At 43.9% G+C, this 13,146-nt stretch overlaps 1 protein-coding gene across 9 annotated transcripts in view; it reads right to left on the bottom strand.

Moving 5' to 3' along the window:
• The window catches only part of LRRC8D (leucine rich repeat containing 8 VRAC subunit D), a 118,803-nt gene that overhangs the window by 29,304 nt on the left and 76,353 nt on the right, over nucleotides 1–13,146 (bottom strand). Inside the window, exon 1 of one of the 9 annotated variants that reach the window (XM_059137319.1) lies at nucleotides 10,541–10,619. The exons of the other annotated variants lie outside the window; for them this stretch is intronic. The gene's annotated coding sequence lies outside the window, so the exon portion shown is untranslated. Of the gene's footprint in view, nucleotides 1–10,540; nucleotides 10,620–13,146 lie in introns of those variants that run through there. 9 annotated transcript variants of the gene reach the window in all.

Below are 13,146 nucleotides of genomic sequence, written 5' to 3'. Positions count from 1 at the left end.
CCCGCTCCCTGAAGGCCTCCACAGCCTCGTTCTGGTGGCTTGTGCTGGAGAGAGCAGAAGGGCCAGGCTCAGATGCCCTCAGCCATGTGTGGCTGTGGCTGACATTCTCTCATGTGTGAAACGGCAACAAGACCACCCAATTTCACACGGTAGTAATGGGCGGTCCATGGGATGATGAATGCCTCAATACCCTGCAAATCACACATCAATCACAACACCCAGAGTAACAGCCACATTACATGCTCGGAGAAGGGGTGTTACCAGTTCCAAAGCTTTCACAAATAGTATCTTCTCGTTTGATCCTCAAAACGACGCCATGGCTTAGGTGGCGGTGGCGGCAGCCGCATCCGCACTGACACAGTTATTAGTAGGGTTTTGTAAGTGAGCTAGCCGAGAAGCGCATAATAGGAAAACTGCATCTTAACTCCTTAGCAGCATCCAGATCACTGGAACAAATTTCTGGCAGTACATGAGAGGTAAGCACTAAGGCTGGGAGTTACGAAAGCTGTTCCCATTTCAGGTTTGCTACCCTGGGCAAGTCCCTTAACCTCTCCAGGCAACATGATTCATCCATCTGTCACCAGGCTGGTGGGAGACAAAAATAAAAGAAGACCTGATTCCAGCTCTTCAAGAACTCACTTGGAGGCAAGGGTGGGGGATGGAAAGAAGTGACACATAAACAGATTAATTATAAAATGGTATTTACTTAAAATATGGAGTTGGACAAAGTGCCTTGGGATCACAAAGCAGGAAATGACTAACTTTGGGGGACTCATGGAAGAATTCCTCTCATTTGTAAACTGGGAAAAGAAGGAAATCAGACTGCACATTTACCCATGTCTCTTTTGGGGCTAAAGCTCTCAGAAAACTAGGCTGAGAGAGATCACTGGCACTATCAATACGCAGCACAAGGACTCTTATACACCTGTCTGTCCCCCAACACATCATTTAAAAAATAATGATGGTCTTTTATGTGCTAGAAAAGTGTACTTCAGAAATCTCTGAGCAACAAGATTTTTCAGAATATTACTCAAATAGGGGCACCTGGGTGGCTCAGTTGGTTAAGCATCTGCCTTCAGCTCAGGTCATGATCTTGGAGTCCCAGGACAGCCCCACATCAGGCTCCTTGTTCAGCGGGGAGTCTGCTTCTCCCTCTGACCTCTTCCCCTCATGCTCTCTCTCTCTCAAATAAATATATAAAATCTTAAAATAAAAAAAAGAATATTACTCAAATACAAATTATACTTGGAAGTTCGTTTATGTCTATGGGAGCTGGGTCTATAGTTAGCCCTATTCGTACTAATGACAGGACTTAGATCCTAGAACCAGATTACCTGGGTTAAACTCAACTTTAGTAGTTACTAGCTGTGTAACTAGCTAAGTTACTCGATCTCTTTGAGCTTCAGATTCCTCATATATGAAAATGGTGGTAGTGGGGTGGGGGTTGGGAGGGCCTAGTAGTAGGGGTCATAGTAACACCATCACCTACTTCACAAGCTTGTTATGAGGATTAAAAGTACTATATACATGTACTTAGAGCAGTTCTTGGCACACAATAAAGGCTGAGTTAGCTAGTGTCTTGATTTGCAAAAGTATAATAACAGGCATTCTGGGACAATTCTACAGGTACTCTCTTAAACTAGTGAGTTCCCAATTTAGTCTCGATCCACAATTTTCATTTTTCAGAAATTTATGGAAAGTTCAGTTTATCAATAATGAAATGTTGGTTAGCTGCTTCAGAAATATATTCCCCCAGATCTGCTTAAGTGAAACATACAAAGTATGATTTAAAAAACTCATTTCTAGTGACAGGTCTGAAACTAACACAGGCAATACAGGTTTATGGTGATAGAGATGTTTGCATTTCACAAAACTGTTCGCCTTTAAAGTGACTACACAGGAGTTTTGGATGACATTTTGGAATTACAGAAAAGCAGAAAATGAAAGAGGAAAAATGCCTATATTATCACAAATTTTTTTCTATTTAGTTTTATATTTAAATCATTTATAATACCTTAAAATCATAAACGTTCAAAGTAATACTAAATATGTAAATTTAACCACCCACTGAAAAATATAAGCATTTAAATAAAGTTTTTTTCATTTTTCTCACTGAATTCACACAAAATTTCAGGATATTACTTGGCTGGTAACAGTATTTTATCATTATTTATGGTAACCATCAGCTGAAATGGATTGAATACAGATAAAATTAAACTTCTATAAATCAAACTGCCATGTTTTAATTGGCAGCATTAGCAACACTCACCAAACCAGAAGACTCTGCATTTAATATTTAATATATTAAACATTATTATCTCACTGGCTCTCAACCAACATCAATACTTACTGACTCTTGGGGCTTGTGGTTTTCATCTTAGTCAATAATGCTTTGGTTCAGGCCTCAAAATTAATCATTAAAACCTGCTGCTACAAAAAGTGTTCACTAGAACACCAAAAGAATAAAAAGAGAGGCATGGTATTTATCATACTCTTATGTTCTGGAAAGAATGAGATACTTTTTCTCAATACAAAATAGGTTTATTCTGTGACTCTACTTAATGCTTTAAAACATATCCATAGAAAATGAAGTGAAATACTTCAAACTATAATTTACTCGGATTCAAGTCTGTGTTAGGCACATTTGGGGAAGGGTTTTATGAAGAATAATTGGTACAATTTCTTGAGACAAGCTGAGGAAAATTATTTCCCTAATTTTATAGGTTAAAAAAAAAAAAGGCTTAGAAATGAGAAATGTTAGGTAACATCCTCACAAAGTCACAGAACTAAAAACTGATAGACCAGGGGGTGTCTGAGTGGCTCAGTCAGTTTGGCTTGGGTCATGACCCTGGGGTTCAGGGACAGAGCCCTGCATTGTGCTCCCTGCTCAACGGGGAGTCTGCTTCTCCCTCTTCCTCTGCCACTCCTCCCTGCTTGTGCTCTCTCCCTTGCAAATAAATAAAATCTTTAAGAAAAAAGATAGCATTCAACATTCAAGTAATTCAGTGTCATGTATTAAGATTCACTTTTATACCAGGAGTATGCCCAGAAAATAGATGAAGAAGATTCTTTCATCCTTTTCTTTTATCTGCCTAATTACATTGTGTGACATTCTTGTATATTTGGTGCAATGATTTAGAACTTCTAGATTACCTCAGGGCCACAAACTATTCCACTTAGCAAGGTCCAGACTGCCCTGCCTTTTACTGTTTTGTAATAAAATATTAAAATAGTGTAACTAGTTTATGTACCAGGACAGCTGTTACTGTAGGCTCAGACAAAAGATAATTTAACAGTTAATCAACCCTTCTGAGACAGCTTTATGATAAAGGTGACTCTAAAAATACTAGGTTGTTCTAAGAGAAACTATATTCAAAGTTGATCCCATTTTCCTAAAACAGTGAATGCTCTGGGTACCCCAAGTTCTAGAAATGACAGGAAAGTTCTGGTAGGACTCTAGTTCCGGTACTGACCAGCTATTGGATCCTAGCAATCTCTAGGTCTTAGGTTCTTCACCTGTACAATAGTAAGACTGTATTAGATTATCTCTTCCTTCCTGACATAAAAATTTAAGATTCAGTTCACACTTAAAATCCAAACTCAAATATATCCCTTCCACAAAAGCCATCTGTTTCCCATCCTCACCCCGAGGCGCAGTCAGCTGCTCAGAGTAGCTGAGTCCTACACGACTTGATTCACTATTCATTAGGGTAGTCATTAGGATATAATTATTTGCTTATTGAATAGAGTGTAAGTTATTCCAGAGGAGAAACTATGTCTTATTAATCTTTGTGTATCTATCTACAAAGGTATGCAACAAATATTTTAAAAACAAGTTCTTCGAACCATGGTATCAAGCAAGCATTCATGTGGTACTCTGATTGTCGGGGATCTAGAACACATTCTGGAGATGAATCAAAGTTCCCACCCATAAAGTATTTGCAACTTAGAAATAGGACAATCATGTGTTAGGATGATTAATAATACAAGTTTAGTACATCTTAACACACAAGTTTAGGTGAGTTCTGTAGAAAAAAACATGCTCTTGAAGTTTAAGATATCTAAGATTCTTTGATGATTTAACTATTTATAAGCCACCTTGCAAACACTTAACATTTTTCCCTCCTCTACTCTTCCTCTCTATAATGAGCACAAATCCATGTCATGCTCATTTTCTTTTTTAAGATTTTATTTATTTATCTGAGAGAGAGAGAGAGAGAGAGCAGGAGTGGGGGGAGGTTTAGAGGGAGAAGCAGACTCCCCACTGAGCAGGAAGCTGGACATGGGACTCGATCCCAGGACTCTGGGATCATGACCTGAGCTGAAGGCACACGCTTAATGGACGGAGCCACCCAGGCGCCCTGTCAGCTCCTTTTTAATGATTCGATTGTTCAGGAGAAAAAGTGATCACCAAAGAGTAGCGGCTTATTCAGAGCTGGAAAAGACTTAGACACTTGAAGATAAGCAGAAGAAAAAAAGTTTAGGAAAGATTAATAAACACTTTTAATGGGGTGGTGTGAGTTAAAGTGTGAGGTTACCTCAGGCCAGGGCATGGAAAAGAAATATATGTTTTTTGGCCTGGAAGTGCTTAGCTTTCAAGTTCCCAAACAAAATTTTATGTAGTACTTGTCGGTTCTCCGGTATTTATTTTTCTTGCTCATGCACATCCCGGCAGTTAGCAACAAAAGGGAGTGAAGGCTGCTGGCACTGGTGCATAGATGCTCGGGAGAAGACAGGAAACCAGCACCTGAAGGATGGCCAAGAAGCCCTTCGGGACCCTTTGCTGGCAGCTCACACTAGCCTCCCTGCAGGAATAAACGCTGACAGGTTTGCAGGGAGGAGAATGAGTGACCCACTCTTCCGTGTTTTTTTCCTCAAGTAACATCCAAATCGAGATGAGCTGGGGTACGTATCATGAACCCAGATTCCTGGGCTCCACGAACACCTACCTCTTTCTACATGAGCCCCCCGATCTGTGAAAGAGCCTCTGACAGGCTGAAACACAATGAGAAGTAAAGCAAATTCAAGGCAGCCTGGGAACTCCTGCCAGCAAGGCGGAGCTGAGATGACTCAGCAGGTTAGAGCCCTGACCCTTTACTTCTGGACTCATGATTCTGGTTCTTATCCAGTGGCTACTACAAATGCACAGGCACGGATTGGTCTTACTCCAGAGCCCATCTGAGAACAACATGGAACGGCTAACACAGCTCGGCACGACACATGGGCGGGTTTCCCCTAAGAAAGCCGGCCCAGGGTCCTGGTTGACAGCCAGCTCGAAAGTCTGGCTGAGAACACGAACAAAAAAGTCATGGTCAACCTTAAATTCTGCAAAATTCTATTCTACAGAATGGCACAGAAGTTGGGGAAAGTAGAAAAGAGAAGTCGGGTGGGAGGTGGAATTGTGGGGTTCTGTCAGTGACATGCGGCAAATCAATTTCCAAAGCTATGAAATTAATCGTGGTATTAATAATAATAGGGGCATCTGGCTGGCTCAGTAGGTTAAGCCTCTGCCTTCGGCTCAGGTCATGATCTCAAGGTCCTGGGATCGAGCCCTGAGTCAGGCTCTCTGCTCAGTGGGGAGCCTGCTTCCCCCACTCTCTCTGCCTACTTTTGATCTTTTTCTGTCAAATAAATAAAATAAAATCTTAAAGAAAAAAAATAATAATAGTAAAATTCTTTCCACTGACTTTTTTCCTTATGCTTCAGCAGCTTCAATGCACCTGCTTCTACCTGAGCTGAGTGCTGTTGCACAAGGTACTCGGTCTCTTGCTTATTCACATCTGGGCTAAGTTATATATACCACCAGATGTATGTAAGGCAATATAGTTTGGCTCTTTATGAAAAGGAATGAGTCCTCTCATAATTTTTTTTTTTGGTCAAATAAGAATTATTTTTTAAAGCCTAACCCAACTCCACATTTAAAGCTTTAGCTAAAGGGTGAAGAAGCCCTAGGAAGGGCAATCTCGGGTTCAATCACACTGACAGATGCCTTATCTCCCTTCTACACTACGTGTCCCTAGGGAGCAAGGCCAGGTCTAATCTACCCTTGGAGATGCCAGGGCAGGTATCCTAAGAGGACTTTATTTATTCTCCCCATGTTATCTCCTGCACAAAATTCCCCACAATAACAGGTGTGGCCTCTCCATCTTCTCCTTCCCCTTTCTTCCCTCTTTCTGCCTGCCTGCAGAAATGATCCGTTCTGAACTCCTCTCCTGCTGGGTGGTAGAGGGCTTGACCTGCTAGCTGCCAGCTTCCGCTGTCTTGCTCTGCCTGGGGAAGAGTGGGTAGTCTATCTAATTCAAGGATGAAATTTCAGAAGGCCCATTTGGCTGCATACTCAAAGCCACATTCTCCAAAGAGCACTTTCAGTAATAAAGATGACATCTTGCTGTCCATCAGCCTGGCTCCTTTATCTTTCTCAATGGCTTTTTTTTTTTTTTTTAAAGATTTTATTTATTTATTTGACAGACAGAAATTACAAGTAGGTAGAGAAGGCAGCAGAGAGGGGGAAGCAGGCTCCCTGCCGAGCAGAGAGCCCAATGCAGGGTTTGATCCCAGGACCCTGAGAACCTTAGCAACTATTTATTGAAGATGTATGTACAAACTTGCAGTGAGAAGGAAATGAAAATAATCTTTCTGGTCTTATTTGTTCGTGGGTGGTTCCGTGACCATATCCTATCACACCAAGTTTCTCGGGAAGGCAGTCCAAATCATGGTATCCAAATTTGTGTGAAATCTTACAGGGGAACAATTCATCTAAACTATATTCAAAAGAGATACAGCTTTATCAAACATTATTGATGACTTAGCACACGGGAGTAGGTTTTTAACCTAGGGGGAACATGAACCACCTGGAAACTTTCTTCCAAGTATTTTACAAGCCAAATGACAAAGGTGAAAACTTAACCCTTAGTATGAGTTCTAGAACCATGACATGCCGAGATAACAGACAGCTAACAAAGCGATTTTTAACATGTGTCATGATTACAACGCATCTTGCACAACCACCTGTGAAATGAGGATTCTTCACAACCTCAAATTAGGGGAGAAAACTATGCTACGGTTCTCTCTCTTCCCATGATTACTCAGCTAATTAATGGTGGCAGCCTTGAGACCCAAACCCAGGCCTCCTGATGGTAAAACCTAAGTGCTTTCTATGACGTCATGATGCTGGAACCTGCACACTAAGGTGTCTACACCCTCTTGTACCGTTTTCTGGAGACCTGGGCAGCAAAAATCAAAAGTAACCTGCAGCAGATAGAAGAGCAAGCTAGCTCACCAAGGTTAGATTCCCCTGACCTTCTGTATTCCTTCCCAGTCCTTTTAAGGAAGAAAAGTACGTGAACTCATTTCATTTTATTTCTTTCCTTCCCTTCGCTAGGCCTGACCCACAAAGACACAGCCGAGGAAACAGACCAGTGGGAAGCTGAGATCTCTAAAAACAGTTTCACATCTGTGAAATTATAGGATGCTCCATTAATTCCAAAGAGAAGCTGAGGGTCCAACTTTCTCGAATTCCCCAGGGGTCAGATGGTCATTACAGCTGGGACAAAAACCGCAGCGGAGCCTGGGGACTCTTGAGAGAGCTAAGCTAATGGTGAAATGCTTTTGGCTTTGAGGATAAGAGAGTTCCTTCGAGTGCGCCCAAAGACATCTCTGTTTTTATTCTGTCCCCTCACTTGAATTCTTGAGACCCCATCTTCTCTGGCCTCTTCTTAGAAAAACAGCACAGCCTTGAGTCCTGAGAAGAGGGAAGTTGGGTGGCCTCGGGCTAAACTGGGAATTCCAGGACGATAATTACTCTTATGGATAAAAACCATGAGTAACAGGAGCCTCCCAAGCCACTAAATAAATAAATGACTAGTGGATGTCAGATACAGAGTTATTAAGATGATCTTAAAAGTATACTTACGTTGGGAAGAAATCAATTTCAGAGGCAACTATAAAATTTGTGGGCTCAATCTGAGGCATCAAATTAGTCTTCCGGGGCGCCTGAGTAGGTCAGTCAAGGTTGAGCATCTGCCTTCGGCTCAGGTCACGATCCTTGGACCCCAGGATCACAAGCCAAGCCGAAGGCAGACCTGTAACAGACTGAGCCACCCAGGCACCCTGGAAACCCTCTTTTTAAAAACAAATCAGTCAACAATACCAGAATACTAAAAAGACACATATTTCAATGTGTGTAACTGTGCTTGTGTGAAGAGTGAGAGGTAAATACCTAATAACCAGCTTTTCTGGCTTAATCCTGCCTGTTTCCCTCAGTGGTGAGAACAGTGTCACCTGAGTGGAAATTATACTTGGCAATGTGATTCTGTGTACCTCACTGAAAAGGCATCCCTATCAGACAACTTTTACTGTGATCTGATACAGCGTAAAAAAGAAACCAAACATGAAGAAGAGAATGAAAAAAGATGGCATTACAGAGAAAAGATACTATCTAATACATTTAAGAGGAAGCTCTTTCTTGTCAACAGTTCAAACCACCTCCATCTTGATGGAAAGAAACTCAGTACCCGTTCTTCCTCTCCTCAAACACAAAGCACTACCACCTTCCCCATGCTGTTCCTAGCCCACTAGACCTCCCCTGCTTCTCTTCCTTTGAGCACTTAATACAGTGTCATGGTTATGAGCAGGGCTCAGAAAAATCCCACCACAAGAGCAAAAATTCTGGCTCCGCCATTTATTAGCTGTCTGACCTTCAGGTTGGTTACTTAACATCTCTGTCCCTCCTTTTCTCTTGTCAGTAAAATGCAAAAAAAAACAAAAAAACAAAAAAAAAAACAGCACTCATCTGAGGCTACGGTGAGGCACTAACGAATCCGGACAGGTACACTGTAGCACGGTGCCTGGCACGTTGTAAGCACTCTATACAGCCAGCTTTGAGTGATAGTGATGATGACAACAAGGACATGTGCTTAGCCAGACTGGTGAAAACAAGGACCTGGGACCCCATATGTCCCCCAGGCAACCACACAGACAGTCCACTAGAAAAGAAGCCTCTCTTATTCTGTAGCCCGAGGGGACTCGACTTGATTCTTCTCAGTGGCTCCAGTGGCTTATCAGAAGAGGCAGGCTTTAAGGACCAAAGCCAGGGCAGGAGAGATATGGAGGAACAGAGACAGAGTGCTTAAGTCTGGAAGAAACTAGTCTGGGGCAGCTCTGAGAAGCAGCAGCCAGTAGTTGACAATCATGGGATTTAGAACTTAGAAAGAAAGTAACAGGCCAGTCAGATAGGCACATTTTGTTAATAGGCAAAACTCTCCATCACCTTTCCTTCAAGGTCCCTTCCGCGGGAAGTATCTTCTAGAAAATCCTCGGCCTCTAAGTTCCTGGAGCACTCCTTCACATTTTTACGGCTACTTTTTGCATCTAATTGTTCTGGAGAATAACTGATGTCTTGATTTGATTTTAATTTCTGGAAGGAGGTATGTGTAGGCTGATACTCCTGCATCTCTCTTCCTGGCCTATCTCTGTCCCAAGGCTGAACCCCCACTGTGGACATTTTCACCTGGAAAGTACACAGTGTGGTGGAAGGCTCTGCGTGAGCCAGGGCTACAGAGAAACCTGTTACAATAGTAAAATAAGCACACAGGTGGCTAGGTCTAGAGAAAAGAGCATAGACCAAAGGAGTGTGCTTGCTTTTATCTCTCCGAGTCCCAGAAGTTCACAGGTAAAAGATGAAGCCTTCAGTGATCCTAAATACTGAAAAGATCATACAGTTCCCCCCAAACAGAACTTAAAAGGACACACCATAAAATACTAAGGAAGTCCAGCAAAAGTCTGCTTTTCCCCCATGATGGTCACTTTTTTTTTCTTTTTTAAAACAGTGAATATTAGATTCTTTTGAAAACGTTTTCTAGTAATATATTTGCTTCGCAGGTGTCCTCAACACACGTTTCACTTGCCTACTTGGTCATCTAGCTCTCCTTGGGCACCACAGGGCTCCCTCCCTCCACACCCCGAGAAGCAGGCCTGAGACAAGGGAGTCAGGCGAGGGCAGGAGGGTGGAGAGGGAAGAGTGAAGAAGGCGGCAGCGCCTGAGGAGACGGCAGCTCGAAATGAGGCAAGGACCCATGTCGAGGGGGATTTGTGAGTTCAATATCTGCCGGCTCCAATCTGGAGAGAAGTGCAGAGAACCTTCTCCTTTTACGGGAGAGAAGTTACAACCCATTGGTGACGACTTACTCAAGGCCTCACTGCCTTCTGGGAGCCCTTCCCACTTAGTCCACCCCCTCCTCTGTTTGCTCAAAGGTGTCAGGGATCAGGGCTCAGACGGGCAGCTCCGAACGCAAGCCGCCACGAGAAAGCGCCGCGGTCTCCCCCGCCTCAACGCCACGTGTTGAAAGTCAACAGAAGAGGCAAAAAAGAGACTAGGCCCCTGGTTATCCCATTTTTCTGAGGAAGCCGTTTGCCCTTCTAAATTCACTGGACTAGAAATGCCTAGGCACAATCTGTTCCCAGGCAAGGAGGAAGTCTGGCTGGATGGGGCCTGGGCTTGACAGCGGAGGGCATGAAAGCGCACAGCGCCAGAATTACGCACCATTTACATGCCTGGTGTCCCTCCTGCCTCTACCGGTCGTTGCTGAAGAAATGAAATCACCACTGGATACGGGGCTCTGTGGTTTCCTGATTCCTGAGGGAATACGATGGTGAGGGATGCTGGGTGAGGACAGGACCCGGAAACCCAATGAGACGTTTTAAGAACAGCCTTGAAAGGGACAGTGTTGTAGTTTTACAGGTTATAAAACTGGGGCAGACACAGAAAATTACTGTGAGGCTCAACAGAGGCTCCTGCTAAGTGCTCTGCATGGGTTGTGGACCCTCTCTCATTTTAATTACAATGTAGACCTCTTGAGTGATAAAAGCTTTCTTGATGAAAACTCGTCTCTGGTGCCTGGGTGGCTCAGTGGGTTAGGCCACTGCCTTCGGCTCGGGTCATGATCTCGGGGTCCTGGGATCAAGTCCCGTGTCGAGCTCTCTGCTCAGCAGGGAGCCTGCTTCCCTCTATCTCCCTCTCTGCCTGCCTCTCTGTCTGCTTGTGATCTCTCTCTGTCAAATGGATAAATAAAATCTTAAAAAAAAAAAAAAAAATCTCGTCTCTTCCTTGGAGAGTAACCTTCTCTAAGTACCACTGTGCTGCAGTGCCCACCTCAGGTGGGAAACATATACATAGTACCTAACCTGGACCAAGCATGCCTTTTAATCTTGGGGTTTTGCTGATGTACATAAACCCCTCAGCCTCGTTCCTGTTCCAGACCCCAAACACCTTCACAAAATCAGGCAAACGAAGAGGAGAACAGATGACTACATCTCATGCCTTCTTTCTTCCTTTGAATCCTCTCAAAGCACTCTATGTAATAAAAAGGTCATTTCTCCCAAGGGAAAGCACGTGAGACCTGCATAAAACACTTATGAACATTAGCATCACGACACGCCCCCTTCTTGGTCCCCATCTACATGCCTCTGCCACTCTGTTCCCTCTGCCGGGAATATCCAGCTTTCTCAGACTCACCTTGACTTCCCCTTTCGATGCCCATCAGTGCCTGTGGGAAGCCTTCCCGAAATCTCTATGCCAGTAACCTACTCCTAATCCTTCATTGAGGCTCTCAGAGACTCCTGTGCATTTTGGAACCTGCACACCCTTTTACAATTACCTGGCTCTGCATCTGTCTTCTTGACTGAGCTGTAAGGTTCTCCAGGGCAGGGACCATTACTTATTCATGTCTGTCTCCCCACGGACGAGTCGCAGCACCTGGCACACAGCAAGCATGCAACACGCACACCATTGCGGGGCGTTCTTACACACGGTCATTAACTGGATTCTTAAAGTGACACGTAGGCGGGAATTGTTAGTCTTAGTTTACAAAGAAACTGAGGTGCAGAAGGGTTTCAGAGGCTCCCCAAAGCCACCATTTCTAGTTCCTTCTGGCCCCAGGCCAGATCAGTTAACCATACAAGCTCTCTAGGGCAGATAAAAGAGAAAGTACTGATCCTCCGCTGTAGGCATTGATGTAGTGGCCTGCATATTTGAAGAAGAGATACAAAACGTTCAAATATGGATAAAATTGCTGTTTTGCAAGCAAGAACACTGATCGGATCTGGAGATGGAATTCACACTTACTCTTTTCTCGAGGACCCTTATGTCCTCAAGCTCTGCATTAACGTCTGGTGGATGTGCATTACAGACAGACAAAAAAGTTCATCTGATTAAAGTCATGAGACAAACCATCTCTGGTTAAACCACCAAGGGGGTCTCCGGCACCTTGAGAGAGCTGGATGTAGGACAGGGGCAGCAGCAGTTAGAAGGTACTTAGACAGGGCTGAGTCGCCATGAGGGCTCAGAGAAGCGACTCTACGTGGCAACTGTGGCTGCTGGCAGGACAGGGCTGCTTTGGGTTTCTGACCCTTCATAACCCTCTGAAGTGCACTTGAAACTCCTCAGCTGAGGAGAGCAGTTTTTAGCACAGCTGTACCCTTGAAAAATGGGAGGGAGCTGACATGGCTGGCCTGGCATGTGGGCAGTGTATCTGCACCAGAAGGGTTGAAAGGCTCCTCAGCAGGGCTGCCTGGGTGGCTCAGTCGGTTAAGCATCTGACTCTCAGTTTTGGCTCAGGTCCTGATCTCAGGGTCATGAAATGTGATCTCAGGGTTATGAGATTGAGCTCTGTGTTGGGCTCTGCGCTCAGGGCAGAGTTTGCCTAAAACTCTCTCTCCCTCTCCTTCTGCCCCTCCCTGCCACAAACTCACTCTCTAAAAATAAAGAAAGTAATACACCTTAAGCACTGTGGACTCTGAGAAACAAACGGAGGGTTTTGGAGGGGAGTGGGGTAGGGGGATGAGTGAGCCTGGTCGTGGGTATTAAGGAGGGCACATATTGCATGGAGCACTGGGTGTGGTGCATAAACAATGAATCTTGGAAAACTGGAAAAATTTAAAAAAAAAGAAAGAAAAAGAAAAGAAAAAAAAAGAGCTCCGGGGCAATTCTAGTGTACAGAGTGAAGATGATGAGCCCAGCGAAAAGGTCTTCTGGGCCCTTCCTCTTTTGTATGTCCACCGAAGTTTAAAACACTGAAGTGAAGAGCTAGCTGCTCAGCACTCTGGGGCCATTGAAACCATTTTTGCATTACTTGAAATCAACACAACATT

The sequence above is a fragment of the Mustela lutreola genome, chromosome 10, assembly GCF_030435805.1.
Source record: "Mustela lutreola isolate mMusLut2 chromosome 10, mMusLut2.pri, whole genome shotgun sequence".
Taxonomy (NCBI): Eukaryota; Metazoa; Chordata; class Mammalia; order Carnivora; family Mustelidae; genus Mustela; species Mustela lutreola.
This window is presented reverse-complemented; position numbering and strand designations above follow the sequence as displayed.